Below are 27990 nucleotides of genomic sequence, written 5' to 3'. Positions count from 1 at the left end.
ACCAAAATGTGTCACTGAAGGGTGTGTATTTATTATATTGTATTGTATTGTATTGTATTGTATTTTTAAGTTTATTTATTTATTTTGAGAGGGAGAGAGAAAGAGTGCAAGCAGGGGAGGGGCAGAGAGAGAAGGGGATAGAGAGAGAGAGAGAGAGGGACAGAATCCCAAGCAGACTCTGTGTTCTCAGTATAGAGTCCAACGCAGGGCTCCATCTCATGAACGGTGAGATCATGACCTGCGATAAAACCAACTAAGCCACCCAGGTGCCCTGAAGGGTGTGAATTTTTAAGGAAGTTTTAGCAGGGACATTATTGTCCTATCTGGTTACTTAATCACCTGGTAATAAAAAAGATGGAATTTTCATATTGCCAGAATTTACTCATATATGTATCTGATTCTTTTTTTTATATAATTTAAATTTTTTTAACATTATTTTTGAGAGGCAGAGAGAGAGAGAGAGAGAGACAGAGAGAGCAGGGGAGGGTCAGAGAGAGAGGGAGACACAGAATCCGAAGCCGACTCCAGGCTCCTAGCTGTTAGCATATAGCCCAGAGTGGGGCTTGAACTCAGGGATGATGAGATCATGACATGAGATCATGACCTCAGTCAAAGTCGGAAGCTTAACCGACTGAGCCACCCCAGGTGCCCCTGCATCTGATTCTTAATCACACCTGCCAAACTTAAATAGCCAGCAATTTTTACCAGCAAAATGGGTTTATTTGGGAATAGCAGAGGAATTGCGATTCAGGATGCACAAAGTATGGCAAACTGAGGCAAGTCTGGAGGTTAACGTAGAGGAAGTCTACTTTATAGAGAAAAGGAGGAAGTTGGGAAGGGCTACTTTGAATGAAGTTCATTGGAGGATATAAACAAGAGTTCAGGGTGGTAACTGTTTCCTGTTGGTTGAGTTGTGGTATTTTCTTACTGGCCGTGTTTATTGCTGGGCAAGGAGAAAGTCTTTCTCTTGCTGGGGTAGTAAAGTCAGCCTCTTCTTGTGGGGGTCTGCAATTGACCTTGAGTGATAGTGGTGCAAGCTTCCACTGCTGTCCTCTGGATTCCATTTTAAATGAGTTTTTATTTATTCAGTTTCACAGGCCAAAAATTAATAGCACTTTCTCTCATCTTCAAGTGTAGTTCACAGGAGTCTAAAGTGTGCAACTGAAATATTTTATTTTCTTAGTACCGTAAGTGTAGTGATATGATGCCCCTTTGCAAATGCCACTGCTATTTTTATTGAAAATACTCTGGGTTTGGGACTAATGAGAATGGTGGGGATCACTCATGTAACTCAGTGAAAAAGGAGTGCAGACACAGATGTATACAGAAAGTACTTTCGTCACCATTTGTACTCCCTTTCCCTCTTTTAGGTTATTTGAATAAGTAGTTAGAAACATATGTGATTTCGCACCAGACCTTGTGATTCTTTTTTCTTTTTTTTCCAGGTACAGAGAAATTTTTTTTAGCCGAACTGTTTGCTTAGTGTACATTAAAGAACTGATGTTCACAGTATAGCTGATAGCTAGTGGAAATGAAATAATCTGTATTGACACATTTGGAAGTTTCACATCTTTTTCCACTTAACATGCTAACGTGATAATTGCCAGACTGATGATTTTTCCAGTGACACATCTCCCTTTGTCAATATTTAGACCTGTGTATAGAAAGCTTATTTAACACACCTGGCTAATTTTCACTTCATTTAAAAATAAATGGAACATGTTTAGCTCACAGGGTTAGAACAAAAAAAGAAAGAGGTTTCATAAATAATCTCAAAACATGTTTTTGACAATAAGAAAAAATATATAAGAAGTAATTTTCTTTATTAATGGTATTTGATCAGATTTAAAAATCTTAACTGGATTATGTATTAAGATAATTTTATGGATTTTGAGAATTTTTTTTTTCGCCTTAAAGAAAGTTCTTTGGAAACTCAAAAAACTCACTTGGAATATTCAAATGGGATACTCTGATTGGGATTTTGCAACTTTGAAAGGCCATTCCAGAGTGTGGTCAATTTGTTATTGTTTTGTAATCTCCACTTGTAATCAATCACTGGTGCATCACCATGTCCACGAGGCAGAAGAATCTTGGTCTTGATTTAGTGTTTCGGATGATTACAACTTATTGTAGGGTAGCTTTCCTGGGATATGCTCAAAGCGACCCATCTTCTCTAAGACTCCTGGTGAATCCCTTAAGAAGAAAAAGGCATAAAAGCGACCCAACTCAAAGTACGTTGTTTCTGACTGGGTGGGTGGTCCATGTTTTACTCATTTTTCCTTTGGTTTGGAAAGCAGGTGTTTCAGTTTAGCATATGAATCCCTTTGGTAGCCACTTCTGATATCCCCCAGGTCTCTGCGAGGCTGATAAAGTGGAGGGTGCTAAGGACAGGAAATGCTTATTTCAAAAAGCTGGGGTGAATGGAGATCCTAACCTGCTTTCTGATTGGTTTCTCATTGGCATGCTTTTGAGGGTTTTGATGTTCTTCTCACTCCTTCTTCTTCCCTTTTCATAAAACATAATTTCTGTTTAAAATGTTAGCCTGGCTTTCTTTTGAAAGTAGAATTGAACTGACAGTAACTGGGTTAACTGTATTGCTAGATTTTTCTGGTTTCCAAAGAATGCTTCAAAAGTGTGGAAATAAAGCTCTTTTTCTTTTTCTTTTTTATGGCTAACAACTTCCCAGCCTTCTAATTTGCTGTCCTGTTACATTGGAGTTCATTATCTTTGTATTACAGTTTAGTCATTCTGTTTGAGTTTCCATCCTTTCATTCGTTCCTGAATTCTTGCTGAAAACGGCAATAAAAGTAACACAGCTGAGGCTTGCATACAAACTGAAGACATAATGAGAACAGTACTTTCATAGGAATTCTATCCTACATCACGGGTTTCATTTCAAACATTTAGAATGAAAGGCACGCTTTAAGTATAGTGAGATCTTTTTCCTTCTCTTACCTTCCCTCCTTCCAAATTCAATTATACAACATGGCACATAATTTTCAATTATACTACATGGCACATAATTTTTATCTTTACTTGCTTATAGAGTATACATGGTTATATAAAACCTCTGAAGATTTGGAGTAATAGCCCAAGAAATCACTGAATATGATGGGTTTTGTTGCGTCAAAAAGCAGTATATTGCAACGCCAATGTTTTAAATTATAGAATAAAGTTGCAATTGCAGATCAGAGATGAATGGTTAGACTTGGATAGTCGTTCTGGAAAGTTAAGTAGAAAAATGACTATTAATTGGTATTTGCAAGCAGATGCAATAGCTAACTAAGGCTAGCCATAGAATGAAGACCATATAGTAAAATGTCACTACTTGTTTGATTCAGAATATCCCATGAGAAGAGATCCTTCAAAATAGTGCCCACCATTCTTTTTGTGACCTCATGGCAATGAAACCAGATAATTAAAAATAATGTATGCTTTAAAGTAATATTAATATTCCCCTTAACTATGTGGGATTACATTTTTAAAGAGAAATAGAAGTCCCTGGCATTTCTAATTAACAAGACCTGGTTTTATATTGCCTATTTTGGCAAAATAAGTTTGGCAATAAAGCTATCAGCAGAGACTTTTAGAGAGTTGACTTTAAAAAAAAAATTTTTTTTTTACATTTATTCATTTTTGAGAGACAGAGAGATACAGAGCACAAGCGGGGGAGGGGCAGAGAGAGAGAGGTAGACACAGAATCAGAAGGAGGCTCCAGGCTCCGAGCTGTCAGCACAGAGCCTGACGTGGAGCTCCAACTCATAAGCTGTGAGATCATGACCTGAGCTGAAGTCAGATGCCCAACCAACTGAGCGACCTAGGCGCCCCTTAAGAGTTGACTTTTTTAAAGATTTTATTATTTTTATTTTTATTTATTTATTAAAAAAATTTTATGTTTGTTCATTTTCGAAAGACAGAGAGAGACAGAGCACAAGTAGGGGTGGGCGGAGAGAGAGGGGGGACACAGAATCTGAAGCATGCTCCAGGCTCTGAGCTGTCAGCACAGAGCCCAATGTGGGTCTCCAACTCACAAACTGTGAGATCTTGACCTGAGCCGAAGTCGGATGTTCAACTAAGCCACCTAGGTACCCCTTTATTATTTTTTTTAAAGTAATCTCTACACCCACTGTGGGCTCAAACTCACAACCCTGAGATCAAGAATTGTGTGCCGCACCGAGTCAGCCATGTGCCTCTAGGGTTGACTTTTTTTTTTTTTTTTTTTTTTTGAGAGAAAGAGGGGGACAGAGAGAGCCAGAGAACGCATGTGTGTGTGTATTTGTGTGCAAGTCAGGGAGGGGCAAAAGGAGAGCGAGAGAGAGAAAATCTTAAGCAGGCTCCATGCCCAGAGCACAGGCTGATGGGGGGCTCAATCTCATCAACTGTGAGATCATGACCTGAGGCAAAATCAAGAGTCAGAAGCTTAACCTACTGAGCCACATAAGGGTCCCAAGAGTTAATTTTTTTATTGGAACATCACAGGTCTGGTAATTAGAAAATGAAAATGAAGTAAAAACAAGCATTTCTAGAAGTGGGTAGTGAGTAAAAAGAATGGCATAATTTGAATGAAATAAATTACATGTCATACACGGTGTTTTTCATACTGTTACAGAATATAATAAAGTTCTTTTTTTAAAAATTTTTTTTAGAAATCATCAATTTCTTCCAATTAGGCAGAACCATGTGGCAACCCAAATTATCATTACAAAGTTGTTTGGTGGGCAGCGTATCAAATAAACAGAATGAGGTTATTTAATATTTAATGGCTGCAGGAAGATATCAGCAACCATCCTTCTTAGGGGAGGGTTAGTTTTTTCAAAGAAAAACAGAATACCTGAAGTTCTTTGAGTACTGTTTCCTCTGTCCTGGAAAAAAGCTTAGAAAAGCCACGTTTGGATGTTTGATCTTTCATTCTAGCTACCCTCTCCACCAATCCGAATGTTCATTGTTTAGATGTTTAGGGTTGACCATTCTGATTCCTTCAGTTCATTTTACATGTGTAATTTTTGGCCCAGTTAGTTCATGCTCATCTTATAGTTTAATCTTTTAATCCTGTAACTAAAAATTATAGTATCACCAGAGGACCTTTAAATGCCCATTTCTGGATCTCTAAGAGATATCTTTCAGTGGGCCAGGGGTAGGGTCTAAGACAGGTGACCCTGTCACAGAGATACTAGAATAACCCTTCAAAAACCATTGTTAAAGAGTATTTTCATATTTAATTTTTGAATACGTAATCTATTTATATGGCTGAAAAATAATGATTCCAACTCCACATTTGTGTCATTTTCCACCCCTCAAAGGGTAACCTTTGTCCATCATGAAGTAGACACCAAAATAGGATTAGATGTGCAGGTCTGATATCTGGAAGGAGAGAGAAGGAAAGAGGATTGGGATTTCAGAGTGTAACGCAGTTCCATGAAAGACAAGCAAGGCTGATGGCGAGTTTCTTGTACCAGGGACCCTCTGACTTGCTGGAATGGGTTTGCTTGGACATTGTCTGGGAAGTTGGCCTTGGCACAAACACGGTGGTAGAGCCAGAGGGCCCACGGCTAAGGCCATATGTCAGGTATGCTTCCTGCAGCAGCAGGTCTGAGTGACGGACTTACTGGCTGCTACACATTGTTATTAGTTTCTTGTGAATGGTTTCCAAGTATTTTTTTTTTTTTTTGCACATATAAGGAAAGTTCTATTTTTCCATTTTTTTTTAACATAGAAGTTAGGATTTTAAACTCTTTTGTGCATTTTTCCACTTGGGTTTTTCATTTAGATGTTGGAGATCTTTCCACAGCAGTACATTCAGAGTACCCTAATTCTTCTTTTACAGTTGCCAAATGTTCTACAGTATGGCTGTACCATGGGTTTTAATTTTTTATTTTAACCAGTCATCCCTGATGGATATTTAAGTTGTTTCCATTCTAAATAATGTTGTGGGGACTAAACTTGTACAGACATCATTTTGCACATTTATGTATGCAAATGTACATATATGTACATATATGCACATATACAAATATGAAAAATTAAAAAATGCAAATTTATCTGTAGGATAAACTCTAGAAAGGAACTGCTGGGTCAAGGATATATATAAGTAATTGTGACAGGTGTTGTCAAATTGTTCTCCATAGAGCCTAGAGCCCATAAATAGAGTTATACCTATTTATATTCCTGATATATAGAGTTCCTGTTTCTCCATAGCATTGCCAATTGAATGTATTTTCAAATGTCTGAATTTTTGCCAGTATAAGTGAAAAATTGAATCTCAGTGTAGTTTTATTTTGCATTTGTCATCTTATAAAGAATAGTTTTGAAGATAGGTATTTAAGAGTCATTTGTATTTCTTTTTCTGTGATCTGGCTGTTCTTATACTTTGTTTTTCTATTGAATTATATTTTTCTTACTGTCTTTCTTATTTTTCTTATTCTTTTTCTTTATGTGACTTAAAAAATGTATATATGATTAGTCCATTATCTGTGATATGAGATGTGAATGCTTTTTCAAGTTTCTTGGTTATATTTCTACTTTGTGTATATAATGTTTTACATGTGGGAGGAAAATACATATATACATAGTATATACATATTTAAAGAGTTCTAAATTTAGCATCTATTTTGGGGAGGGACTTCAGGATTTTTAGTTATAGTTAGAAAGGCCTTCCCTACTTCAAGTATGTAAAGGCATTCTCCCAGATTTTTATCTGATACATATGTGATTTCATTTTTTACAGTGAAATCTTAAAGCCACTTGGTCTAAAAGTGTGAGGTATGAATACAGCATAGTATTCTCTCCAGATTTATCCCAACTCATTTAATGAGCTATCTTTAATCCAAAGATTTAAGGTGTCACCCTGTTATATTTCAAATTATGCTAAATTCCCTTATGTATCTGGGTCTCTTTCTATTAGTTACATTGTTATACCTATTTATTCTTTTAAATTATTGAGACTTTATAATATGTTTTAATATTTGGTAAGACTAATCCTCATAGCTCTTCCCTTTTATTGGTTTCCTGACTATTCTTATTTATTTTTTCCAAATGAACTTAGATTTCAAAGATCAAACAAACAGCAAATAACAAAAACAAGAAAAAACTTGATGGCACTTTGTTAAGATTCTGATAAATTTATACATTAACTTATGAAAAAGAAAAACTTACGAAGAATGACAACTTTAATACATTGAATGGTTGTGTAAATGAACATAATATAATATAGTTTTCTTTTATGTTCTTGCCAATAATCTTATCTGTCTCTTTTACAAACTCTTGAGACATTTCATTGTAGTTCCCAAATACTAAAAGTGATAACTTATCATTGACCTGTTAAAATATAATTTTCAAAAAGGCTAAATCATGACTCTTATGGATATGTAGAATGAAAACAGGTCAAAGAGGGGCACCTGGGTGGCTCAGTTGGCTAAGCATCTGGCTTCGGCTCAGGTCATGATCTCACAGTTTGTGGGTTTGAGCCCTGCGTCGGGCTCTGTGCTGACAGCTCAGAACCTAGATCCTACTTCTGATTCTGTGTATCCCCCTCTCTCTCATTTTCTCTTCCCCTCTCTCTCAAAAATAAATAAACATTAAAAAAAATTAAAATAAACATGTCAAAGATTTCATTCATCTTGGGGTACCTGGCTGGCTCAGTTGGTACAGCATGTGACTCTTGATCTTGGGGTTGTGAGTTCAAGCCCCATGCTGGATACAGGGATTACTTAAAAAAATAAAATTTGTTTTTTACTTTATCTCATAAGTTAATAAGGGAACCAGTTAGATGTTACATTAGTACAAAGAGCTTTGAGAAGCTAGGTACCTATAGGAAATTTAACTGATTGCCAGATTAGATACAAAATTAGTTAATGTCCAGTAGGATCACAAACCTTGAGGTCATCTGTTTCATTGGACAGAAGTTAATTTGCATATTTATGGAACAAAACACCTACATGTTAACCTCTGCCCCTACAGAGGTAGAAAATAACCCACAGTATAAAGCCGAGCCTAGCTTTGCACTTAAAGAATACCCATCTCCTTAGGCTATTTCCAAGTTTTATACATTTTTTTTCCTGACAAACACATCATTAAATAAAATTTTTGGAATTTTTAAATTAAAAATTCATTTGGTTGCCTTTGTTATTATTGTTGTTGTTGTTATTTGTAGTCAGCATGGGTAGTCCCTTCTCTTGGAGGATTTGTTTTTTCTTACAGTGAAATCCTAGTGATATTTCTGGATAAACAAGTTAAAAAAGGTATTGCCTCAATTCAACAAATATTTATTATGTTGGGCACTGTTCTGGGTTTTGGATACAACATTGAACAAGACAGAGAAAGCTCTCTGTCTTCATGGGCCTTCTTATTTATATGGGTAAGATGGAAAATAGCAATAAACATAAATAATTAAAAGGCATAGTATTTAAGAGGTGATTAAAATAAAAACAGAGCAGGGTAAAGGGCATCAGAGGTGTGAGGAGAAGTGTTGTGAGTTGCAATCTTAAACAGATTGGTTAGGGTAGGTTTCATTAAGAAGATGATGACATTTGAGCAAAGGCTTGAAGGAGATAAGGGAATCAGCCATTCTGGCGTAGGAGCATTTTTGGCAGAAGACACAGCAGTACCAAAGTTGAAATGAGTGTTTGCCAGGCCTGTTTGAGGAACATCAAAAAGACCAATGTGGTAAGAATGAAATTAGTCAGAGGAGGTCAGAGGCCATATCACTTAAAGCCTTGCAGTCCATGTTAGAATATTGTATTTTATTTAGAGTGAAATGAGCAGATGAGTAACATGATCTGACATATTTGAAAGGATCCTTTGGCTGTAGTCGTGAAAACAGACTTAGAAGGGAATTCAAAAATGGCACAGGGAAACCAGTTGAAAAGCTGCTGATATAATCCAGGAAAGAGATTTTGGTTACTTGGACCACTGGGATAATAGAGAAGGTAATAAAAAGTTGGATTTTGGATATTTTTTTGAAGATATTACCAATATGGTTTTCTGGCAGATTGGACGTGGTGGGGGAAAGAAAGGAGTAAAATATGATTGACAGATTTTTGGTTTGGGCCACTGGAAGGATGGAGTTGTCATCAAGTGGGATGGAGAAGGCTGTGGGTAGAACAGGTTTGGTGGAATAAAATCAGGAGGTCAGTTTTGGGAGCTGTTGTGAGATGGCTATTAGACTTCTAAGTAGAGATCTTAAGTAGGCATTTGGGTATATGAATCCTAAGTTTGGAGGTAAGGGCTGTGTTGAAGAAGTAAACTTGTGAGTCACTGGATGACAAAAAAGGATTTAAAGCCAAGATACTGGAAGAAAAATTATAGGTAGAGACTGAAGGATTGAGCCCTGGGGCCCTCCAACATGAAGGAGTTCCTTTCTTGAAAGGACTAAGCAACTTGTGTTGGGTGGTATCAGCTTAGATTTGATCTCAGTATCAATAGCAAAAAACATAGTTGGGATTTTTAAATGACCTATTTTTCTTAAAGTTTATTTTTTTGAGAGAGAGACAGAGAGTGCAAGTGGGAGAAGGGCAAAGAGAGAGGGAGAGAGAGAATCCCAACCAGGCTCCTTGCTGTCAAGTGGAGCCTGATATGAGGCTCGATCCCAGAAACCATGAGATCATGACCTGAGTTGAAATCAAGAGTTGGATGCTTAACCAAATGAGCCACCCAGGAGCCCCTAAACCCCCTACTATTGACTAAAAGTTAAGCCAAACATTTGTTGAATCAAATCCTTCTGTAATCTCAATAAGTAAAATTCTAAATGAGCAATTAATACCTGGTTCTTTAAAAATAAACAATATTTTAGCATTTGATGATAAGCCAAAGAAGTTAATATCTCTTATAGAGAAACATATATTCTGTTCTTGGTTTCATTTTACATCATATTAAACTTCTTAGGCTCATCAGAGAAATATATTTGATATGCATTATATACCTTGACCTTTGGAACTCATTGTGTAAATGTTACACAGGTTCACAGATGCAATTACAGCATTTTACTCTCTATGATATTTGATAGGCTTTGCAAAAAGAGCTGGTAGTTAACAAACACTCTATTATTTGTACCATATAATTATATGGAGGGTGTGGACTGTCTTTTTTTTTTTTTTTTTTTTTTTTTTTTTTTTGTATGTGTGGTCTATATACAGCTCTCTGATTTGATCAGGTTGAATAGCATTTGAAAGAGAGCCAAGCATGTTCCGGAGATAGCAGGCCGCTCCTGAAAACAGCTTAGCAATTAACATGGGAATTTTTCTTCTTCTAAAAGATCACTGTTTTCTGAAGCCCATCAAGACATAGTGTGGCAGTTCTGAAGGCCCCCTGCTCTCTTATGGGTTGGCTTAGGGTTTTCACACCCCAGTTTTACTTATTCCTTCTGTTTAGAAACATGACTTTCAAGTCTGAAAATTGTCTTCTTTTGCTATCAACGGAAAACTTTGTATACCATAACTTTATTTTTTAGAGATCACAGCAACATGATTAAGACAAATCACAGAGATAAAAATGGGGGAGAAAGCATTTTTACTCCATATGAGTAAAATATATTCTATTCTACTTTGGAGTCTTCATCATAAATTTTATCATATTAAAATCCACAGTGATGTTAGTAGTCAACTATTGTGCAGCCATACCTGTTCTGAGCATATACTGAATAAATTTTAGGGCTAAATTCCTTACTGGTTTGAACAATATAAGCTCAATTTCTATAGTTGTCTATCCATTTACCCTGTGCTATGGATTGAATTGTGTGTCTCTCCAAATTCACATATGATTCCTTAACTCCCACTATGACTGTATTTGAAGATAGGGCCTAGATAGAGGTAAATAAAGGCTAAATGAGGTCACAAGAGTGGACCCATAATCCTATATGACTGGTGTCCTTACAAGAAGAGGAAAACTCACCAGAGCTCTTTCTTTCCACAGAGAAGAGGCCATGTGAGGACACAGAGAGAAAGTGGCTATTTACAGGCCAGGAAGAGAAGCCTCACCAGAAACCGGCCCTGGTAGCAACCTGATCTTGGACTTCTAGACTCCAGAACTGTGAGAAAATAGATTTATGTTGTTTAAGCCACCCAGTCCATATATCTTATGGCAACCTGAGCAGACTAATACACTCTGCTTCATTTTTCCTTGCAACACTTATAACCACTTGATCTGTGAGTGATCGTATATACATTAGAATGTAAGCCGGGACTTTTTGATTTGTTACTGTGCCATTGCCTGGCATGTAGTAGGTGTGCAACAAATATCTGTTGGATGAATGAATCAAATGTCTAGGGATAAGAGATCATAAGCAAAGAAACAAAACATCACATTTGTTAACACATGGTATCTGATCAACATGATTACCTTTACCATACAATTGATCTTCTCTTCTCCTCTCCCCTCCCTTCCCCATCCTTTTCTCCTATGTATCCTATTGTCTTCTTCTTCTTTTTTTTTTAGTTAAAAAAGTTTTGTTTTTTTAAAATGTTTATTTATTTTGAGAGAGAGAGAGTTCAAGCAAGGGAGAGAAGTGGAGAGAGGGGGAAAGAGAGAATCCCAAGCAGGCTCTGCGCTGCCAGCATGGGGCTCCATCTCACAAATGGTGAGATCATGACTGAGCCAAAATCAAGAGTTGGACGCTTAATTGACTGAACCACCCAGGTATCCCTCTCCTGTTCTCGACTAATCTCATTTGTCCAGTCAGATGGTGTGCCCTTTTAAGGTAGCTACCTTGTCTTTATTTGGGTTTCTCAAGAGTAGATTGTGAGACAAGGAGTGATACCTTGCAGAAAATACCTGTAGAGAAATAGGGAAGTGATTCAAGGAAGGAAAGGCAGCCAATAAAGGATGTGGTATTAAGCTAGCTACCTCTGTGGGCAACTGGAGCTAATCCTGTAGTGAAACTCTGGAAAAGGGTTTAAAACACATGTTGCAAATTACCCCATCTAAGGGGTAAGGTAGCTGGGTTAACTCTTCATCAACTTTCAAGAGTCATTGGCTTGCCACTCTAGGCAACATGGTTTTTCTACAGTTCTAGGAAAAAACCTCAGGTACAGAGATGCTGATGCTGCTGGCAGCTAGAAGTCTTCTGATGAATTGGGAGGGTCTTAGGAATATGGGTGGGACCCTCGTGGTGTCTGATACAATCCTCATTCATTTGTCTGCAGACCAACTGCTAGTAGCACCCAAAAATGTATTGCCACAATATGAAACATCACATCTTTCTTGCCTTACTAACTATTAGGGGGAATACAGTTCCCTTATTCATCTCTGGTTGGAGAAAAATAGAACTTTATCCCTAAAAAGCAATGAAAATATACCTAAAACTTTCCTGTCCCCAATTCATTTAAAACCACTTCATTTTTTATTTTCATACACACCTGCAAAATGTATCCCAATTATCTATAAATATTTATGGGATAGATGGAGTATGCTGATCTCCAAGTTAATGGTGATGGGATCAAACTTCTGGGTTCCATGGCCCTGGTTTGACCTCCCATTTAGGCATTGATGTTTTCTCTTAAGCTCAGTACTGGCATTTTTCCAACACTGGGTGTTATTCAATATGAGGTTTTACAAAAAACTCCACCTCCTTTTATTTATTTTTTCTTGGATAAAGCTTTTAAAAAATGTTAATCTATAGATCCTCCTCCTCCATAATTACACTTGCCAGAGGAGTAGGAGCCAAACAATTAAATTCTCCATAGGTGTTGGGTGTAATAATTCCTCGTGAATCAGAAGATTAAGCATGGAAACAACAAATGGAACAAGATGGTCTAAGCTCTGTTTTTCCTGTAGAACAGCAAATAGTTGCAAATCAAAAAGCGGTTCTCCTTAATTACCACTGTATGAGGCAGTGGGCTAAAAGCAGGCTCATTTGGTAATGTTTTCTGTGTGGCTACAGTATGTATACACAGTGTAGGCCTTTATGCACTGTCTAATAGACAATATTATATACTAGGGTATTGCTGACATTCATTTTACGTGGAGATACAACTGGTATGCCCAGGACACTGGCCTCCAAGCTGTGTGTGCACAGAACTAAAGGAACAGTTTTACTTGCCCAAGCCAGGCAAGACTATTTATATGTAAACACTTTCTTCACAGCTTACAATATGCCCTGCTAGGTTAAGGTCCAGGATCAGGACAGGTTGCAGTCATAGCCTGTAATCTCAGGGAGGCATGCAAACTATAGTTTGTAGCAAGCTTTGCCAAATTGATATGATTTCCTCTGTCTTTACCCTTGAGTCAGTTACCCTGCAGACCTGGAGGCCTTTGGGTCACGAACTCTGGTATCAGGAATTAAAGAACTGATGTAGGAAAACAGAGCTGCAGTGTTCTGTCCCCTCTTTTTGCTCCCCAAATTAGACCTGCTTGTTTGCTGAAATTGGTCAAACGGTTTAATTAGTGTTTCATGTTTGTTATTTCTTTTAATCAAAGTTTCAAACAGAACAAGGCAACAAGCCAGGCCAGTAATGAGTCTCTTTCACCAACTCTTAAGTTAAATACTTGCTGAGATTCCCATTCATTTCCCAGGGACATCTCATCGTTGATGTACTTTCACTTATCATCAGGGTCATTGGGCACTGCTTCTAAGTGCATACTAATTGGCAGTAGGTGATGTATATATTCATGTTAATTTATAGTTATATATAGGTACCATTAAAATATGCATTTTTTAAGGGAGAAGAGTTGAAACGTTTTTCTGATGGAATTTGTGAGATCGCGAGGGCCATCGATGAGGAAAAATGATTCACAGTATCTACGGACTCATGTTTGAAAGCCCACAAATTAACCCTCTTACTTTTATAAAGTTCATTTAAGACATAATAAGCAAGGATATAAAACAAATATTCTCTGAAAAAGTGCTCAAGTATCTAATTACTTGAGTTCCCATAACAAATTGAGAGGCTTAAGAGAAATGTCAAAGATCAGGTCAGCTTGGCAAATGGATTCACTTTGTTTCATCCAAAATATCATCCTACTTTTAACTGCAAATGTGGATAACTTAGGCAGCGTTAAAGAAATTATGCAAATCCTAACTGCAAACAGTTTTCCTTTTAATTTTTTTTTTTACATTTAGACTAACTGTAGTAATTATTTGAAAACCTTCTTGAATCCCACAGTTAACAAAAGGAAATTATATGCAAACAATGAAAGAGAATTTCAAAGCAGTAAGTGAGGGTGATGCTGGTTTGCCTTCAGAGCCTAGTGAACTGGAGAAGAGTTCATTTCTGATCTTCCTACTTTCAGTATCACAACCTACTGAGGTTTTGGCAGCTCTACAAAGAACAGCAAAGGGAGCAAAGATGAGTTCCTGCGGAGGTACTCGAGGGGCAAGCTGTGAAGGAGGAAGGGTCACAGTCCACTGAGTGGCTTCAACAGCCATTTCAGCTTTGTAGGTATACTAGACACAATAGAATAGAGGATTAGAGAAACTAGAATTGGAGCTCTTGCCACCATATCCCATCTCTGCATTTTGTTGGCTGTGTGACCTCACCTCTCTGAATCTCACTTTCCTCATCTGTATGAGGACAATACTACAACCTATGTCGTGTGATTGTTTGGAGGACTCAATGTGTCAATATATACAATGCAAAGCCCTTGTAATGGTGTCTGGCACGAATCACAGGCTATGTGCCCCTTATTATTATATGGGTTGTGACTTTTAAAATGTGAACTAATGAAAGTATCCAAACATACCCCTAGTTGGAGCTACTTTTTGGGAGTGAGTAGTGTCTATGTCTAAGTGTAATGATCTGTTAAGGGAAGGCTGGGCATTTGAACTCATCTTGGTGGGACTTGGGAGGGGCAGTAGTGTGTGGTTTCTGAGTCAGGTAGATCTGGGCTTGGAGAGAGGCTCTGCTACTAATGGGCTGTGTGACACTGGGACAAGTTACTTAAACTCTGTAAACATCTATTGTCTTCATGTGTAAAATGAAGATAATACTAAGGTCCACTTCAAAGACTCTTGTGAAGATTACATGAAATTAGGCATAAAAAGCATTTAACATTAGTACCTGGCATAGTCTAAGTGCCAGATAACATAGAGCATTGTTTGTCACCCTCAGTACTATTGACATTTTGGGTCAGTTAATTCTTTGTTGAGGAGCCTATAGGTTGTTTAGTAATATCTCTAGCCTCTACTCACTAGATGCTAGTAGCATCCCCTGCTAATTGTGACAACCAAAATACCTCTAGACATTGCCATGTCTCCTGGAGGGCAGGAGGGAATTTGCCTGTGGTTGAGGGAGAGGAAGTGTATTAAGAAACAGGGATATACAAATATGATTTTCTTCTTTGACAAAGCCAGCCTGCTGTCAATAAGAGAGGAAAAGGGAAGGGTGAACTCAAAGGAAGCACTTATTGTGTCCAGTTTGTCCTAAGTTCCTGGGGACTCTCTAGAGGTTGGTAGGTAAGGATGTTTTATATCTCTGCTCCTCTCACTAACTTTCTTAGTAATTGATGGGGGCCTCCTGATTACCCTTCCCTTGGTCCTAGAGAACATCCCTCACTAGGGTAAGGCCTGCTGAATAAACCTATGCCTTTTATCTCCTCCAACAAAGCAAATTGCAGGAAGCAGGTAAGGAAATTGAAGCCATATCTTAAATTTTCAGGCTAATTTCATTTGGATTTGCTAACTCTTATTTTTTAAAAATTATTTATTTATTTTTTTAACTTTCTATAATTTATTTATTTTTTTATAATTTACATCTAAGTTAATTAGCATATGGTGCAACAATGATTTCAGGAGTAGATTCCTTAAGCCCCTTACCCATTTAGCCCATACCCCCTCCCACAACCCCTCCAGCAACCCTCTGTTTTCTATATTTAAGAGTTTCTTATGTTTTGTCCCCCTCCTTGTTTTTATATTATTTTTGCTTCCCTTCCCTTATGTTCATCTGTTTTGTATTTTAAATTCCTCATATGAATGAAGTCATATATTTGTCTTTCTCTGACTGACTAATTTTGCTTAGCATAATACCCTCTAGTTTCATCCACATAGTTGCAAATGGCAAGATTTTATTCTTTTTGATTGCTGAGTAATACTCCATTGTTATATACCACATCTTCTTTATCCAATCACCCACTGATGGACATTTTTGGGCTCTTTCCATACTTTGGCTATTGTTGATAGTGCTGCTATAAACATTGGGGTGCATGTGTCTCTTCAAAACAACATACCTGTGTCCCTTGGATAAATACCTAATAGTGCAATTGCTGGATTGTATGGTAGTTCTCTTTTTAACTTTTTGAGGAACCTTCATACTGTTTTCCAGAGTGGCTGCACCAGTTTGCATTCCCACCAGCAGTGCAAAAGAGATCCTCTTTCTCTACATCGTCGCCAACATCTGTTTTTGCCTGAGTTGTTAATGTTAGTCATTCTGACAGGTGTGAGGTGGTATCTTATTTTTTAAAATAAATGTTTATATATATATATATATATATATATATATATATATATATATAGAGAGAGAGAGAGAGAGAGAGAGAGAGTAGGGGAGGAGCAGAGAGAGGAGATAGAGAATCCCAAGCAGGTTCCACACTGTCAGCACAGAGCTCGACACGGTGCCCTATCCCACAAACCATGAGATCATGACCTGAACCAAAATCAAGAGGAGGATGCTTAACTGACTGAGCTACCCAGGCTCCCTGACTCTTTTTTTTTTTTTTTAACTTTTAAAAAAAGCTTGTTTTTGAGAGAGAGTGAGAGAGAGCAAGTGAGTGTGAGTGGGGAGGGGCAGAGAGAGAGGGGAACAGAGGATCCAAAGTGGGCTCTGCACTGACAGTACAGAGCCTCATACAGGGCCGAGCTGAAGTTAGATACCTTACCGACTGAACCACCCAGGCGCCCCAGGGATTTGCTTACTCTTATTAATGTTTCTTTATTCCAGGTACTAATTTATAGCCTAATAGGCTATCTGCTTTTTCTAAACAAAGATGTAAAGATTTAAAGAATAATATTGCATAAAATGGAATTAAATGGCTTTATTCATATATTCAACAATATTTATCAAGAGTTTACCATGTGCCAGGCACTGTTCAGGAGGTTTGGGATACATCAGGGATCAAAACAGGCAAAACTCTCCATCCACCTTTTAGGGCAGTAATAGCCCCAATGAACAAGGATGTGCTACTGGCCAAAATACCTCAAACCCAATTAATTCCCTTTTTTTCTTTCACCTCCATTCTGCTCTCAATTTTCTTTCTCCTCCAGGCTTCCTGCTTTTATTTCCATACCATGGAAAAGAAATGCAATAGGTGAATTGAATACGACTGTAACTCCCAATCTTCTTTGCATCAGTCGTAGGCTCTCAAGATGGAAAAGAATCAACCTGTCTTGATCAAAATATGTTTGCTTCTGGGTTAGGAGCCTGGTCATTACACTACAGGCTCCAGGGTGCTTGAATCTCTGTGATTCTCAGAATCACAGTTTCAAGGATTATAAATACTGGTGAACCCTTCTCTCTCCCACCTGTGTTATGCAGTCTGTATGGGTGAGCCAGCCCTTGGGTTGTTTCCCACCCAAACTCCTTCTGCTCTAGCTATTCTATGGCTTAATAATAATAATAATAATAATAATAATAATAATAATAAAAGACAGAGCAAAACATGACCTCAGTAACCAGGCCAAACTCTGGGGATAAGATTCTGGACATCTTGGAACACTAATCTTTAAGGAATAAGAATATTCTTGTAGGGAATGGTCCATTATCTTGGATCAAAAGCTTGTCTACTTGTCTGTAGGTTGGGTATTAAATGTAATGAGAATTGGAATAAAAAAGAAGAAGATAATTATGAAACAGGCCTTAGACTAGACTTCCTGTTTGTGAGAATAATGCCTATAAATTCATCACTGGTGTGTCAAGCAAAAATGGCCAGCATTTCAAAAAACATTAATGGGAGGAGAGTGTTTGAACCCCAGGTTTGGGGTAGGAAGAAAAGAGAGATGAAATTGGCGTTTGATTTTATGTTGAGTCCCAGTTTCTGGGCTTTTTACTTTGACATCTTTTTTAATGATAACATTTACCTAGCACAGTCTGTAATGTACTACAGTTAGAGACTGTCCTTTTATAACTTGTCTAGAACACTGAACTAAAAGGTACTAATGAAGTTTTTCACTCTACATTATCCCCCAACAGAGTAAGCACAATTCCCCTATCAAAAGGGCTGTTAGCTGACTTGGAAAAATTGGTAAATAATACTGAGTATAGGGATTTCTCAGAATCATTTCCTCTGGGACATCTTCATCTTTTCCATAGTTCTCTAAGTCAGTTTAAAAACACTATTTGATCTTATAGTCAGCCTCTAGTAATTAGCCACATGTGGTTATTCAAACAGCCATTGAACTTTGTCCATGATTGTGCCATATTTTGGGATTATTTCCTTCACACTTTAATTAAAGGGAAACACGTTTAGACAGTCTGTAGAGGAGGGAAATGTGTATCTTTAATTTTTTTTTTTTAGCCTTTTTCTTTCTGTGACTCATCTCCTCTTCCTTCTCCTAAATCTTTAAGAAGTCAGGCTTTACTTAGCTCTTTGCAGCAAAGCAACATTGTCCAGGCAGAGTTTATACAAGAAGATAGGCTGCTGTGAGCAGAGGGAATGGTATAAAGGGTGTGCCCCCTATGGGGAGCGGGCAAGTCAGATTTTTCAAGTTAAACAGATATTTGCTGCAGTAATTACCCTTTATCATTAATGACAGGCAATTGCCATAGCAACTGGCTGCCACCTGTCTCTCACACACCAGCTCTGTATGCTCTGAAACAAAATAAGAGAACACTGCAGTCGGTTGTGGAGCTACACGTCTGAGGAAGGAAGGAAACTCTATGTTGATATCAGAATCTAGCTACTGGTATGCATGGTTCCTTATGTTCATAAAAGCATTCTATAACAATAAAACTTAAGAGAACTTGAGTTTTTGAACAAATGAATGAACAGTGCTGACCTAGGACAGCGTAATGGGTAAGGGCACAGATCTGGAGTTGGAGAAGAGTTTGAATCCTAGCTTCTCCACTTACTGGCTGAGTGACCTTGGGCAAATGGCTTAACCTCCCCCTAAGTATCATAGGGTTAAACTCCTAGGTTGTTGAAAGGATTAAACTGGAGAATGTTTGTAAAGCACTTAGCCCAAGGTGAGCACTCCATCAGTGGTAGCTAAAAACATCTACTGCTTGGCAGCAGGTGACTGGAGCACATGGTAAGTGCAGGACACATGGCTCCTGTTAACTTAGTAAATTTGATTGCTAGTGGACCGCTGCTCCGGGAATCCGCGTCTTCATTGCATGCTCTAAAAGCTCTCCCTCCACTTTGTATGTATGGAGGCATATGCACAGAGGCACGTAGATGTAGCTTTTGAATAATATAATTTTGATCTCTACATTTTAGAAATGTCTTCTTGATACCCAAGAGTTCAGCAGGTCATTTACTCTTTCTAATGACACTGCATGTAGACAAATCTCTGTGACAGCTGAAATTGGTTTTTCCTTTGAATCTCCTTGATTATGTCTCAAACCTCTTTAGCACTCCTCCGTCCCTGAGCCTTGGCTTGGTGCTAAGGCCAATTAGAGACGTTAACCACTCCTCGCCCACAGTGGAGGCATGCGTCTATCTATCTATCTATCTATCTATCTATCTATCTATCTATGTACCTACCTATTTATTTAATCATTGGGGTAATGAGGACATGCCAAATTTTCTTTTTCTTTGACCTCTGTCAAAGAAAACCTGAACCAGAACCAGCCTGATAAGGTGTGCATACAAACCTCTTTCCCTGCTATCTATCATATGATCATAATATAAATTAAGATTTGTCCAAGCTTACACACGTTGCAGTGTGCAATCTAAAAATCACACGTTTCCTCCTTAACTAGTAATTGTTTGAATGCTGTTCTAGATATTAGTGACCTAAAGCAGGATTCAGGGTCATTCTTAGTACCTAGGTGTCTATCATCCAGCATATTTGAATTCCATGACTTGCCCCCTCTTAAAGAACCTTCCACTGTTTGTTTTCTGTCTAAACTCACTGCTCTTTCTCAGTGCCGGCCTCCCCATTTCCCTTCTGAATTGCTGCAGCAGTCTACTGGCTGGTCCCCTCCTCTCCTATTCATCTTCCACACTGCAGTCAGCATGATTTTATAAAATGCTAATGTAATCATGTTACTGTCCGTAAAAAAGAACTTTTAGTGGGTTTCCATAACCTCCATGATAAAGATCCTTCACCATCTGCCATCACCTCTCTAGTCACATCTTCTATCGTTACGACTTTTCTCCAGGGATGCCAACTTACACCAAGCCATTCCATGCTTCTTGCCTCGGCTAATACCCTTCATCCTTCTTCATTCTTCAAAGTCCTGCACAGCTGTCATCTCTTCTTGGAGGGTTTCTCCATTTCTTTTCCCCCTAAAGATCATAACTTCCTCCTTTGTACAGTTCTATATATTGGTTACAATATTATTTATTTGAAAAATATTTAATTCTTCCTTATTAGGCTACTTGTGTTTCACAGGTAAGGTATGGGGTTTCATTCATTTTCAATACCCTTGGATCTGGTAATATCCTTAATAAGGTTATTTATTGATGTAAAATACATATTTAGCATTTCTATGGATAGGTCTTTTAAAAAACAGTGCTAATGAAAGAGCTTTACTGAAATCATGTTTTTGTATCATTCCTGGATCCTCACAGAATTCACAAAATTATACGCTTGTTGTATCCTACTCTGAAAATAAAAAAATATTAATGTTCTCTGTTTCTCATAATTAAAATTATTTTTTATATGATAACATGCTCATAAACATTTTATGTGATAAAAAGGCTCACACAATGTGAAAAAATTAGAATATAAAATTGTATATCCAGGAACTCCAAATTTAGTAAAAAAACAAATATATATATAAGCTTAGAGAAAAAGGCACACTATATCAATGAGTGTTTTTTTTTTGGGGGGGGTGGAAGGATTATGGATAATTTTTGTTTTCTTGTATGTTTATATTCTAAATTTTTTGCCAAGACCATGTATTTTCTGATCAGAAATTTTTTTTTAATGTAATTGACATGGATGTTAAGTTACTTTTCCTCAGAAATATTACCTAAATGTGCTCATTTTTGTTACTTAGGACAGAAGGTAGGGAAATGTTTTCAATTGTTTATCCATGTTCTTGATCCCCAAACCATTCCCTTTTGCTATGGGATTTGAACTTTATTGTAGGTTACAAATCACTATTTCCACTAGATGTCACCAAACTACTGACAAAAGTAGCTCATATGCTCCGTGCATATGCAAATGCATATGTATTATAAAAACATTAAACATCCCTTGTATTCAGTATTCCTTGGTATCACACAAAGCATTCAGAATTTGAAGAATTAGTAAGAAAATGCATATTACATAAGGTCTGGCCCCTTACATAACAAGTGAGGGCTTATATGGATCCTCTGGCTTTATTTAATCTATATTTTATTAGCTTCTTAATATAAATGTGAAGAGAAAATTGGTATCAGGGGCCTTGCTTAAATTTTTTTTTATTATTTCTAGATGATTTCAAGCTCCCTTTTTATATAATAACGAAGTAAAAGAAGGTCAGAATCCTGAAACTCCTTTCTGAAGAATACTTTTTAACCTAATACAACTTTTATCATTCAGAATGAGTAGCTCCTTGGTTAATGAGTAGAGATATCTTTCAGTATTAGGATTCTTTTCAGAACATTTTAATTTATTGTAAAGCTGTTTGCAGCTCACTTTATGTTTCAGAAAGCAAAACAAGTAACTTTTCCTTGAGGAATGAAATAAAGCATCTCTAATCTAACAAAGGGCAGTTAGAAAGCCACGTTTCTTTAAATGTATGAACCTATTTACTCTGTAGGTTCAAAACTGGTCTTTTTAACGATTGGCTCAGTTAACAACTAAAGTGGGGGGTTGGAGAAAGCTTGTTTCCAATCATTTCTGCTTGGGAATGAAAATGATTGGCCAATCAAAAGACATTTAAATTAGTCAGTGAGCTCTTGGAAAGAAATCCATGTACTGTCTCCTACATTACTGCTATCTTTTTAAAGATGTGATACATTATTTTTCTTATGCTTTACCATGGGATGACAAGGAATAACATAACAGTATATAAACCAAAAACTCTGACTAAATTTCTCAGATTTTTTCTTTCTCTAAAATATTTTTTTTAATTGTTACTCTTTTAAAATAGCACATGCTAATCTTTTAGTCTTAATGATTTTTAACTACTGTCTATTTAAAATTTCCTCTGTCCCTTTTAATGGCTATTGTACCATATTAATATTCTCAGTGTTAATTCAAAAATAACAGAGCACTACTGATGATAAACCTGGGTTTATCTATGGGAAGATAGTCAGTCTTAATTTCAAAAGGAGAGAAACCAAACCAAACCAAATCATCCTACACATACATATCTTAGATAATTTTGGAAGCACTTTTAAAGAAAAAGACATTGGTCATCATATTTCAAATGTTATCAATCCAAAGTAAATAAATATGCATTTCATTAAGGATCTTAACTTTCACTAGCTGAGGAATATTAGGGTTAGCACAACAAATTTTTATTTTGTTTTGTGCAAAAATTATGAATTACAAACACTATGGATATATATATCATGGTAGGGAGAGTAACGTCAGTATTACAGGATTCTGGTTTCTACAAGCATTCATCAGTTACAACCTGAAACTTGTATGGTTTGTGCCCTGAACACTGTTTTGCTGATTACACATAGACAGTTTCATTATAGAATAAAGTCAGACCTATGTTAGATCCTCTTGCAATACTGTAATATGTAACCGTAATTTAGTTCTGCTGCTCTAGGCATCTCCTTCAAATTTTTCTACTTGAACCTTTCACATGAAATATTCATCTGAGTCCCTCTGATATGGTGACAAGCCTCAACTGTAAAGTGGAGAAGCTGTTTTTGAATGTCCTTCTCCAGATATCTGGATTTCCTTTTCTATAGTACTTGAAAAATGAATAGCTTCCATCAGCTATATATAAGACCTAATAAACTTATGCCCTTGCCATGTTTTACAATGTTAGTATTCCTTTCCTGTGGCCACCAAAACTTCTCTATTTGAGCTCCAAAGAATACTGCATTTACTCTAATTATGCTATTTTCATATTCTCTGCCTCCTTGCTATAATTAATTACTGAATATAGGTAGAGACAGGATTTTATTGGTGGGCCCTCATCCATGAAATTACTCTGATTCCTCAGAGTCGAAGACTGCAACTCTCCATCTTTGGAAATGAAAGTTCATTTTAGGGTGGGTTAATTTCTTTAAAAATATTTGTAGTAATTTGCTGCAGTTCTTTAACTTTCCATATTTTAAAGAGTATTCCAGGGCAGACTTGCTGTGAAGGAGTTAGGTTTTATAAATGAAAGATACTAGTATCCACACAATTTGGTGAAAAAGAAGTCCGGCACTAAATTTTATATCATTGTTTGCTTTGGGAGTCAGCCATGAAAATTTGCTCAGCTCATTGCTAAAGGATATCGAAACACATTTCTTGCCGACATGGCGTCATCTGTGGTGTGGATAGAACCTTCATGCTGACAAATACTGCATACATGGCTGTTAGAGCCAGTAGGCACTCCTGATGATTAACTATAAAAATGTTTTTGACTCTGGTTGCTGACAAGAATGACAATGCTTTGGCCAGACTGGCCTCCTTCTGGACACCAAAGGATGTTCCAGTCTTGGTTTTACCATCTGGTTTCAATACAAGCCAGGAACGATGGAAAGAAGAGAGAGAGTCTTTTAAAGAGGCAGCAATAGACCAATTCTTCTGGCTGTCTCATCTTTCTTTGGTAAATGAAAAATGCACTTAGGCTTGGAGAAAAAAGCAACAACTTCAGAAATTTTATTTTCTAGAATAGATAGAGGTGTTTTGAACATCCTCATAAGGCAAAGGAATCTGTGTGAGTCACAAATAAGTTTTATGTGGAAAAGACAGTTAAATGCTTATATTACAGAGCTGAAGTTTAGTACGCCTGAAGGGAGACCAAGCATATATTTTATAGGAATCATTTACTTCTAAGCAAACTTAAATTTATTCACCTGATGTAACAATACCTAGTTCAGCAAATGATAATAAAAGCAGTAATAATAATAATGAAAATAATATTTCTGTAATCGTTTCGATTTCCAAAAGGCATTCAACTAGATTATTTCCTTTAATCCTCACAAAAATTTTCTACTACAGGTATTATTTTTATAGCTTCAATTAACACACAAACAAACTCAGACTAAATTATTTATCCATGGTCATATAGCAAGTGGCAGGGATGGAGGGAATGGAGGAATTCTAATTCTGGTGACCTGTCACAAAGTCCCTATACTTTCCACTACCTCAGATTGCATCATTTCTTCCTGGCAACATTTTCATTGTTCAAGGAAAGTCAGGTTAATTCTATGGCTACAACTTAAAGAATAAAATACTCTTTTTTTTAAATTTAAGTTTTATAATTAAGTTTATTTATTTATTTTCAGAGAGAGTCAGAGGGAGCTGGGGTGGGGGGCAGAAAAAGGGAGAGAGAGAATCCCAAGCAGGTTTCACTCTGTCAGTACAGAGCCAGATGCAGGGCTCGAGCCCATGAACCATAAGATCATGACCTGAGCAGAAATTAAGAGTCAGACATTTAACCAACTGATCCACCCGGGTGCCCCAAGAATAAAATATTCCTATTCCTCATGTAATTTGCCATGATTTTGCATGGAAGACTTTTTTTTTTTTAATGCCATGGGCTATTTTATCAATAAATGATGAGAACTTGAATTGTGTAGGAAGTATGGTCCAGGCTATAATTGACTTGTGTGGGAAAGTACAGATAAAGCCTGGTATGCTGGAGTGCAAAAGGGCTTATTTGGACAGTGGTGTTGCTTGAAAAATGCATGAAACAAATCCCTACATTTCTCTTGTCTCAGTTGCTTCTTTTCCCATTCCTCACATCTGTAATGTCCTTGCCTCTATGCAAACTGAATTGTTCTTTCATAAAGAGGAAGAGAGTAATGATAGAGATAAAAGATAAACCTATCTCTATTTAGTATAGTAACTGACACATAGTAAGTAACGTATAGATGTTTTTATTTCAGAGCCAAGATTAAACTCTGACTATTCCTTGAAGCTTTCTTTGGAAATTCAGACCCATAGCTTTCTCCTTTCTTTGAATTGCTACCATACTTATTGATGATCCAGCAGATAATTTTTAATAAATTAAGTTTTAATAAATTAAGTAATAAATTAAATTACTTAATAAATAACATTTAATAAAATTTTATTTGTCCTCCAGTTGCTATATGCATGTTCGTTTTCTCTTTCCTATCAGATTATAAATTGATTGAGGTTATAAATCATGAGTTATATTTTTATTATAAAGTCCATAATGAATATGCTGGTATGTAATGATGTTTTGAACAAATTCTTGTGGGTTACTTAAAAAGTAAGACATAGAGATATGTGAACTAGCAGTCTTATTTAGATACAGAAGGACAGATTTGGGAGTGAGGATGGGTGAAGGTAGAGAGAAAGAGAGAAGGAAAATGACTGACCACCTGTATTATGTAACAGGCATTCTGCTAAGTCATCAAATGTAATCCTCCTAACAACCCTATCTTTATTTTATATAAGAAGAGAAAAGTGATGTATGATAGCATTTGTTTTCTTATCTGAGGCTCGGGGTAGGTGGGTAATTGGGAACCATTCTGAGAAAAGCTGGATATAGATGTACCAAGAACTACACAAAGCCAAAACTACATGAAATCAAGCTTAAGAGAGGCTCTTTACTAGTATCATTTGTCTTTTTCACTTTGAATGCTCTTTTCTCAGGAGCATTGGCTTCTAGGTCTCAGTTGCTAAATTTGCTGGTGACCCTCGACTTTTCCTTGAAGAACTTTCTGAGGGCCACCTTCTTCAAACCTTCACTTGGGTCTGTTGGTTTTGGGCTACTCACTAAGGACAGCAAGAGACAGGAAAGCTGTGTAGCTCTGCCTTCATGGGTTTTCATGTTGGTACCCTCTTTGGAGGCCACTTCCAGCCCCTCTGTGGGCATTTGGATCAAGGAGAATGATATGGAGTGATAACATAATGTTTACTTTTGGTCAAAATGAAGCAGACCAACTCGGTTCCTACCATGCGGGGAATAGATACCAGGATGGAATTTGGCATGTGTGGGCAGGTACCAAGATAAACTATTTGTCTTTGTTTCACTTGTTCTTCCCCCAAATCAGCAGAAAGCCTGGCTAGTTTAGCAACAATGCATCTTTTAATAATTATCAAATATTATGGATAAGTTATAAGGCCTCTGAGCTTGTTTTGATTGGTGATGCCTTTAAAAAATACATTATAGAGTCACAGGATTGGAAGGAACCTAAAGAACTCTGGCATTGTGAGGCAAAGACTATAGAGATCAGTGGTTATCAGGATAGAACACATACACTACCTGTGTCAGGAATGGTGTTGGTTGGAAAGTGGTAAATAAAGATTAGATTCCTGGGCCACAAATGGAACTTCCTGAATCAGAATCTCTGCAAACAGAACACAGAAATCTGCATTTTAAAATACGTTCCCTAGATGAGAACCACTGTCATTGACTGTGAAGCTCACTTGTTCTATTTGCCTGCAGTGGTGACCTCCAGAATTGATGACAAGGAGGGCCTTGTCTCTGAAAAGGTGGTGCTGTTTAAAACAAACAAACAAACAAACAAACAAACCAGATGTGCTTATTCATATCAGAAGGAAAGGTATAGATATTCACTAAACAAACAATGATTGGAGCATGTGCTGTGTATATGTCCCTGTGATAGGTACCCACATGAAACGAGACCTAGAACTCCTATTGATGATTCTAGATACAAACCAACACATACCTTATTACAGCATAATGTGATATTGCTATTGGGAGTTGTATACTATGAGGGCAATTAGGTAACATGGGTCAAGGCCCTTAAAAATGTACATTAACAATATAATTTCATGTCTATAAATTCATCTTTTTTCAAGTTTATTTATTTATTTTGAAAGAGAGAGAGAGAAGCAGAGAGGAGAGGGAGAGACAGAATCCCAAGCAGGTTCTGTGCTGTCAGCATAGAGCCTGATGCAGGGCTCCATCTCACAAACTGTGAGATCATGACCTGAGTTGAAACCAAGAGTCAGATGTTTAACTAACCAAGCTACTCAGGTACCGCTATAAATTCATCTTAAGGAAATAAATAGGTAGCTACTTAAGAGCAAACTAATTTATTTACCATGAATTCACATGTACTTCCTCATTGGATGCTCTTAAAATCCCTAGGAATTAGGTCAAATTATCTTCCTTTTACAGATGAAAGAACTAAAGCTTTGAGATATTAAGAGATTTATCCAAAATTACACCATTAGAAAGTGACAGGACCCAAATCTCCCTCTGCTGGGCACCAAAATTTATGCCCTTAACCACTGAGCTTTATCCTTTCATGAGTACAACTGCATGGATAGTTATGGCAGAGTGGTGTTTTAATGTTAAAATGAAAATATCTTAATTTTCAGCATCAGGGGCTTGGTTAAATAAATTATACTATGGCCACATAATAGGATAACATATTCAGATATTCAAAATTGCACTAGGGATGGTGTGTCCTAGAGATAATTTAAGCCAAAACATGAAATATTTTCAAACAGTTCATTATACGTTATATATGTTTCAATGTAGTCATATTAAGATAGAATTACAAAATTGGAAAGCTGATAATGTAGCCAGAATTAACCAAATCATCCTGGTCTCCCACAGTGGAGAAGTTCTTGATCACCTGAATTCCACCTGTCTCCATTGGTGGCGCTAAATGCCATGGTGGTACAGAGAGGTAATTATAAAGAATTGGGTTCTTGTCAGTCTAACCTAACTGGATTCCTGATATTCTCCAAGGGCCTCGCTTAGTAGAATGACTCTGACTCTGAACCCTGTTTGACTGAATGAAGGATGATGAAAAAGGATATGTCCAAGCCCAGGAGGACATCATCAGTGGTCACCT

At 37.1% G+C, this 27990-nt stretch overlaps 1 long non-coding RNA gene across 9 annotated transcripts in view; it reads right to left on the bottom strand.

Moving 5' to 3' along the window:
* Nucleotides 1-576: 576 nt before the first annotated feature.
* LOC111560863 overlaps nucleotides 577-27990 on the bottom strand; it is a 103538-nt gene continuing 76124 nt past the window's right edge. For 4 of the 9 annotated variants that reach the window (XR_006599481.1, XR_006599480.1, XR_006599483.1 and 1 more), the window contains one exon: nucleotides 24607-26508. This is a non-coding gene — a long non-coding RNA (uncharacterized LOC111560863). The other 5 variants (XR_006599484.1, XR_002743031.2, XR_006599485.1 and 2 more) reach the window with 3 other exon arrangements.

This window comes from Felis catus, chromosome B3 (assembly GCF_018350175.1).
Source record: "Felis catus isolate Fca126 chromosome B3, F.catus_Fca126_mat1.0, whole genome shotgun sequence".
Classification (NCBI taxonomy): domain Eukaryota; kingdom Metazoa; phylum Chordata; class Mammalia; order Carnivora; family Felidae; genus Felis; species Felis catus.
This window is presented reverse-complemented; position numbering and strand designations above follow the sequence as displayed.